The sequence below is a fragment of the Mesoplodon densirostris genome, chromosome 1 (genome assembly GCF_025265405.1).
Source record: "Mesoplodon densirostris isolate mMesDen1 chromosome 1, mMesDen1 primary haplotype, whole genome shotgun sequence".
Lineage (NCBI taxonomy): Eukaryota > Metazoa > Chordata > Mammalia > Artiodactyla > Ziphiidae > Mesoplodon > Mesoplodon densirostris.
The window spans coordinates 218,317,002-218,324,872 of NC_082661.1; the positions used below are offsets into that span (position 1 = coordinate 218,317,002).

At 37.8% G+C, this 7,871-nt stretch overlaps 1 pseudogene; it reads left to right on the top strand.

Moving 5' to 3' along the window:
- Positions 1-6,991: 6,991 nt before the first annotated feature.
- Positions 6,992-7,590, top strand: LOC132487139 (AP-3 complex subunit sigma-1-like; annotated as a pseudogene).
- Positions 7,591-7,871: the final 281 nt, after the last annotated feature.

Below are 7,871 nucleotides of genomic sequence, written 5' to 3' on the forward strand. Positions count from 1 at the left end.
TCAAACCCATGTCCCCTGCATTGGCAGGTGGATTCTTAACCACTGCACCACCAGGGAAGCCCAGAATTTTTTTTTTTTTTAATATTTGAATTTTACTTTATTTTTTTATACAGCAGGTTCTTATTAGTCATCAATTTTATACACATCAGTGTATACATGTCAATCCCAATCTTCCAATTCATCACACCACCACTGCCACCCCCCAGCGGCTTTCCCCCCTTGGTGTCCATATGTTTGTTCTCTACATCTGTGTCTCAACTTCTGCCCTGCAAACCGGTTCATCTGCACCATTTTTCTAGGTTCCACATACATGCATTAATATACGATATTTGTTTTCCTCTTTCTGACTTACTTCACTCTGTATGACAGTCTCTAGATCCATCCATGTCTCAAAAAATGACCCAATTTCATTCCTTTTTATGGCTGAGTAATATTCCATTGTATATATGTACCACATCTTCTTTATCCATTTGTCTGTCAGTGGGCATTTAGATTGCTTCCATGACCTGGCTATTGTAAATAGTGCTGCAATGAACACTGAGGTGCATGTGTCTTTTTGAATTATGGTTTTCTCTGGGTATATGCCCAGTAGTCGGATTGTTGGATCATATGGGAATTCTATTTTTAGTTTTTTAAGGAACATCCATACTGTTCTCCATAGTGGCTGTATCGATATTCCTACCAACAGTGCAAGGGGGTTCCATTTTCTCCATACCCTCTCCCAGCATTTGTTGTTTGTAGATTTTCTGATGATGCCCATTCTAACTGGTGTGAGGTGATACCTCATTGTAGTTTTGATTTGCATTTCTCTAATAATCAGTGATGTTGAGAAGCTTTTCATGTGCTTCTTGGCCATCTGTATGTCTTCTTCGGAGAAATGTCTATTTAGGTCTTCTGCCCACTTTTGGATTGGGTTCTTTGTTTTTTTAATATTGAGCTGCATGAGCTATTTATATATTTTGGAGATTAATCCTTTGTCAGTTGCTTCATTTGCAAATAGTTTCTCCCATTCTGAGGGTTGTCTTTTGGTCTTGTTTATGGTTTCCTTTGCTGTGCAAAAGCTTTGAAGTTTCATTAGGTCCCATTTGTTTATCTTTGTTTTTATTTCCATTATGCCAGGAGGTGGATCAAAAAAGATCTTGCTGTGATTTACATCAAAGAGTGTTCTTCCTATGTTTTCCTCTAAGAGTTTTATAGTGTCTGGTCTTACATTTAGGTATCAAATCCATTTTGAGTTTATTTTTGTGTATGGTGTTAGGGAGTGTTCTAGTTTCATTCTTTTACATGTAGCTGTCCAGTTCACCCAGCCCCACTTATTGAAGAGACTGTTTTCTCTCCATTGTATATCCTCGCCTCCTTTGTCATAGATTAGTTGACCATAGGTGTGTGAGTTTATCTCTGGGCTCTCTATCTTGTTCCATTGATCTATGTTTCTGTTTTTGTGCCAGTACCATATTGTCTCGATTACCGTAGCTTTGTAGTATAGTTGGAAGTCAGGGAATCCAATTTCTCCAGCTCCGTTTTTTCCCCCTCAAAACTGCTTTGGCTGTTCGGGGTCTTTTGTGTCTCCATACGAATTTTAAGATTTTTTGTTCTAGTTCCATAAAAAATGCCATTGGTAATTTGATAGGGAGTGCATTGAATCTGTAGATTGCTTTGGGTAGTATAGTCATTTTCACAATATTGATTTTTCCAATCCAAAAACGTGGTATATCTCTCCATCTGTTGTTATCATCTTTGATTTCTTTCATCAGTGTCTTATAGTTTTCTGCATACAGGTCTTTTGTCTCCCTAGGGAGGTTTACTCCTAGTTATTTTATTCTTTTTGTTGCAATGGTAAATGAGAGTGTTTCCTTAATTTCCCTTTCAGATTTTTCATCATTAGTGTATATGAATGCAAGAGATTTCTGTGCATTAGTTTTGTATCCTGCAACTTTACCAAATTCATTGATTAGCTCTGTTAGTTTTCTAATAGCATATTTAGGATTCTCTATGTATAGTATCATGTCATCTGCAAACAGTGACAGTTTTACTTCTTCTTTTCCAATTTGGATTCCTTTTATTTCTTTTTCTTCTCTGATTGCTGTGGCTAGGACTTCCAAAACTATGTTGAATACTAGTGGTGAGCGTGGACATACTTGTCTTGTTCCTGATCTTAGAGGAAATGCTTTCAGTTTTTTACCATTGAGAATGATGTTTGCCATGGGTTTGTCGTATATGGCCTTTATTATGTTGAGGTAGGTTCCCTCTATGCCCACTTTCTGGAGAGTTTTTATCATAAATCGGTGTTGAATTTTGTCAGAAGCTTTTTCTGCATCTATTGAGATGATCATATTGTTTTTCTTCTTCAATTTGTTAATATGGTGTATCACATTGATTGATTTGCATATATTGAAGAATCCTTGCATCCCTTGGATAAATCCCACTTGATCATGCTGTATGATCCTTTTAATGTGTTGTTGCATTGTGTTTGCTAGTATTTTGTTGAGGATTTTTGCATCTATATTCATCAGTGATATTGGTCTGTAATTTTCTTTTTTTGTAGTATCTTTGTCTGGTTTTGGTATCAGGGTGATGACGGCCTCATAGAATGAGTTTGGGAGTGTTCCTTGCTCTGCAATTTTCTGGAAGAGTTTGAGAAGGATGGGTGTTAGCTCTTCTCTAAATGTTTGATAGAATTCAGCTGTGAAGTCTTCTGGTCCTGGACTTTTGTTTGTTGGAAGATTTTTAGTCACAGTTTCAATTTCATTACTTGTGATTGGTCTGTTCATATTTTCCATTTTTTTCCTGGTTCAGTCTTGGAAGTTTATACCTTTCTAAGAATTTGTCCAACTCTTCCAGGCTGTCCATTTTAGTGGCATAGAGTTGTTTGTAGGAGTCTCAGGATGCTTTGCATTTCTGCGGTGTCTGTTGTAACTTCTCATCTTTCATTTCTATTTTTATTGATTTGAGTCCTCTCCGTCTTTTTTCTTTGATGAATCTGGCTAATGGTTTATCAATTTTGTTTATCTTCTCAAAGTTTTTAGTTTTATTGATCTTTCCTACTGTTTTCCTTGTTTCTATTTCATTTATTTCTGCTCTGATCTTTATGATTTCTTTCCTTCTGCTAACTTTGGGTTTTGTTTGTTCTCTTTCTCTAGTTCCTTTAGGTGTAAGGTTAGATTGTTTATTTGAGATGTTTCTTGTTTCTTGAGGTAGGCTTGTATAGCTATAAACTTCCCTCTTAGAACTGCTTTTGCTGCATCCCATAGGTTTTGGATCGTTGTGTGTTCATTATCATTCGTCTCTAGGTATTTTTTGATTTCCTCAGTGATCCCTTGGTTATTTAGTAATGTATTGTTTAGCCTCCATATGTTTGTGTTTTTTACATTTTTTTCCCTGTAACTGATTTCTAATCTCATAGCATTGTGGTCAGAAAAGATGCTTGATATGATTTCAGTTTTCTTAAATTTACTGAGGCTTGATTTGTGACCCAAGATGTGATGTATCCTGGAGAATGTTCCATGTGTACTTGAGAGGAAAGTGTAATCTGCTGTTTTTGGATGGAATGTCCTATAAATATCAATTAAACCTATCTGGTCTATTGTGTCATTTAAAGCTTTTGTTTCCTTATTAATTTTCTGTTTGGATGATCTGTCCATTGGTGTAAGTGAGGTGTTACAGTCCCCCACTATTATTGTGTTACTGTCAATTTCCTCTTTTATAGCTGTTAGCAGTTGCCTTATGTATTGAGGTGCTCCTATGTTGGGTGCATATATATTTATAATTGTTATATCTTCTTCTTGGATTGATTCCTTGATCATTATCTAGTGTCTTTCCTTGTCTCTTGTAACATTCTTTATTTTAAAGTCTATTTTATCTGATACGGATATTGCTTCTCCAGTTTTCTTGTGATTTCCATTTGCATAGACTTTCTTTTTCTATCCCTCACTTTCAGTCTGTATGTGTCTGTGTCCCTAGGTCTGAAGTGGGTGTCTTGTAGACAGCATATATATGGGTTCTCATTTTTGTATCCATTCAGCAAGCCTGGGTCTTTTGGTTGGAGCATTTAATCCATTCACATTTAAGGTAATTATCGATATGTATGTTCCTATTACCATTTTCTTAATTGTTTTGGGTTTGTTTTTGTAGGCCCTTTTCTCCTCTTGTGTTTCCCACTTAGCGAAGTTCCTTTATCATTTGTTGTAGAGCTGATTTGGTGGTGCTGAATTCTCTTAGCTTTTGCTTGTCTGTAAAGCTTTAGATTTCTCCATCGAATCTGAATGAGATACTTGCCAGGTAGAGTATTCTTGGTTGTAGGTTCTTCCCTTTCATCACTTTAAGTATATCATGCCAATCCCTTCTGGCTTGTAGAGTTTCTGCTGAGAAATCAGCTGTCAACCTTATGGGAGTTCCCTTGTATCGTTTTTCCCTTGCTGCTTTCAATAATTTTTGTCTTTAATTTTTGCCAATTTGATTACTATGTGTCTCGGCATGTTTCTCCTTCGGTTTATCCTGTATGGGACTCGGTGCACTTCCTGGACTTGGGTGGCTATTTCCTTTCTCATGTTAGGGAAGTTTTTGACTATGATCTCTTCAAATATTTTCTTGGGTCCTTTCTCGCTCTCTTCTCCTTCTGGGACCCCTATAATGTGAATGTTGTTGCGTTTAATGTTGTCCCAGAGGCCTCTTTGGCTGTCCTCATTTCTTTTTTTCTTTATTCTGTTCCACAGCAGTGAATTCCACCATTCTGTCTTCCAGATCACTTATCCATTCTTTTGCCTCAGTTATTCTGCTATTGATTCCCTCTAGTGTATTTTTCATTTCAGTTATTGTGTTGTTCATCTCTGTTTGTTTGTTCTTTAATTCTTCTAGATCTTTGTTAAACATGTCTTGCATCTTCTCGACCTTTGCCTCCATTCTTTTTCTGAGGTCCTGGATCATCTTCACTATCATTATTCTAAATTCTTTTTCTGGAAGATGGCCTATCTCCACTTCATATAGTTGTATTTCTGGGGTTTTATCTTGTTCCTTCCTCTGGTACATAGCCCTCTGCCTTTTCATCTTGTCTGTCTTTCTGTGAATGTGGTTTTTGTTCCACAAGCTGCAGGATTATTGTTCTTCTTGCTTCTGCTGTCTGCCCTCTGGTGGATGAGGCTATTTAAGAAGCTTGTGCAAGTTTCCTCATGGGAGGGACTGGTGGTGGGTAGAGCTGACTGTTGCTTTGGTGGGCAGAGCTCAGTAAAATTTTAATCTGCTTGACTGCTGGTGGGTGGGGCTGGGTTCCCTCCCTGTTTGTTGTTTGGCTTGAGGCAACCCAACACTGGAGCCTACCTAGGCTATTTGGTGGGGCTAATGGCAGACTCTGGGAGGGCTCATGCCAGGGAGTACTTCCCAGAACTTCTGCTGCCAGTGTCCTTGTCTCCACGGTGAGCCACAGCCACCCCCCCCACCCCTGCCTCTGCAGGAGACCCTCCAACAGTAGCAGGTATGTCTGGTTCAGTCTCCCCTGGGGTCACTGCTCCTTCCCCTGGGTTCCAATGCGCACATTACTTTGTGTGTGCCCTCCAAGAGTGGAGTCTCTGTTTCCCCCAGTCCTGTCGAAGTCCTGCAAGCAAATCCCACTACCCTTCAAAGTCTGATTCTTTAGGAATTTCTCCTCCCGTTGCCAGACCCCCAGGTTGGGAAGCCTGACGTGGGGCTCAGAACCTTCACTCCAGTGGGTGGACTTCTGTCATATAAGTGTCCTCCAGTCTGTGAGTCAACCACCCAGCAGTTATGGGATATGATTTTACTGTGATTGTGCCCCTCTTACCGTCTCATTGTGGCTTCTCCTTTGTCTTTGGATGTGGGGGTATCTTTTTAGGTGAGTTCCAGTGTCTTCCTGTCAATGATTGTCCAGAAGCTAGTTGTGATTCTGGTGTTCTCACAAGAGGGAGTGAGAGCACTTCCTTCTACTCCGGCATCTTGGTTCAGGGCCCCAGCAATTCCTTTTTGATAGGACAAAAAAGTTGGGGGGTTAGTAGATAAAAAAAAGCCAAATGTATTTCCCTTTGAGAATATTTGTGAGTCATTTCTCAAACTGTCATTTTATTATGTTAATTTTGGAACCTCCTTAGGCAATTTTAAAGTAATTCTGTTATTTTTCATGGCATGTAATACAGTGAAATAATTAATTATGATAGTACTAAAGACTGTCATACCAAATTCATTTTAATACAATGTGTAATACTATATATTATATATAGATAAGTGGTAAACAAATATTTAATTACTTTAAATTAATTATTCAAGAAAAAACTTAATTATGAAAGGTGAATTGTGAAATTATATCTCAGGATCAATTTTGGGCATTGAGTTAATAGTAAAATTATAGATTGTGTATTGACTTAGGAAGAGACAGAATGCCTGGATTTGAATCCCAGTGGGCATATATCTCTATCACAGGCTTCCTACTGTTGGGCAAGTTGCTTAACCCTTTCAGTTGAATTTCCTCAGTTGCGTCATGGGAGTAAAAGCATCAAGTATATCATATAATGTTATGATACAAAGAGCTTATAATAGTGCCTGGAACATGTACAGATTCAATAAATATTGTCAATATTGTGTTGCACACACACATTAATCATGTAATCTTAAAATATTTAAAACATATAGAGGAATATCTTTATGACTTTGAGGTAGGAAAAGATTTCTTAGTTACAAAACTTAAAAAAATAATATCCATAAAGAAAAAAAGACACTTTCATTACATGATGATTTAAAAGTTCTATATAAATAAAGTAACCATATATAAAATTAAATAAGTGACAAATTAGGAAGATGTAGTATTATTTTTATATCATATATATGTACATACATATATATGACTGAAAAAATTAGTATTTGAAAAGTGTTCAAGGGGTGCAGGAGGGGGCAGATGGGGAAGGATTGCCAGCAAGATCCCGAGGCGAGGCTCACGCATCCGCCCCCGTCCTAGCCCCAGCTCCCACCCGGTTGGCCGGGCTCAGCCATGATCAAGGCAATCCTCATCTTTAACAACCACGGGAAGCCACAGCTCTCCAAGTTCTACCAGCCCTACAGTGAAGATACACAACAGCAAATCATCAGGGAGACATTCCATTTGGTATCTAAGAGAGATGAAAATGTTTGTAATTTCCTAGAAGGAGGATCATCAATTGGAGGATCTGACAACAAACTGATTTACAGACATTATGCAACGTTATATTTTGTTTTCTGTGAGAATTCTTCAGAAAGTGAACTTGCATTTTAGATCTAATTCAATTATTTGTGGAAACATTAGACAAGTGTTTTGAAAACGTCTGTGAACTGGATTTAATTTTCCATGTAGACAATGTTCACAATATCTTTGCAGAAATGGTGATGGGGAGAATGGTATTGGAGACAAACATGAATGAGACTGTTACACAAATTGATGCACAAACTAAACTGGAGAAATCTACGGCTGGCTTAGCAGGAGCTCCAGCCTGTGCTGTATCAGCTGTAAAGAATATGAATCTTCCTGAGATCCCAAGAAATATTAACATTGGTGACATCAGTATAAAAGTGCCAAACCTTTCCTCTTTTAAATAAAATATTTAAAAGGCCACTCCCAGGTAAAATCTGGGGGAAAAGTCATCTAAGTTTACCATGCAGTTGTTTACCAAAAATAGAGGAGGAGAGTCTTAACTTTTGCTCTTGGATTTAAGTCAAGGTACTGTATAGAATTTATGTCAAATCAGTATGGAAGTTCATTGTTGCTTTTCTTGCTCAGTGATTTTAAAGAAATTGAGTAGCTACAGTGTGAATTTTTTCTTTATTTTCTAAACTGCATTCCTATGGCCACCTAAGGCATGCCTCTATGTACTGGCTACTACAGTATTTTGAAAAGT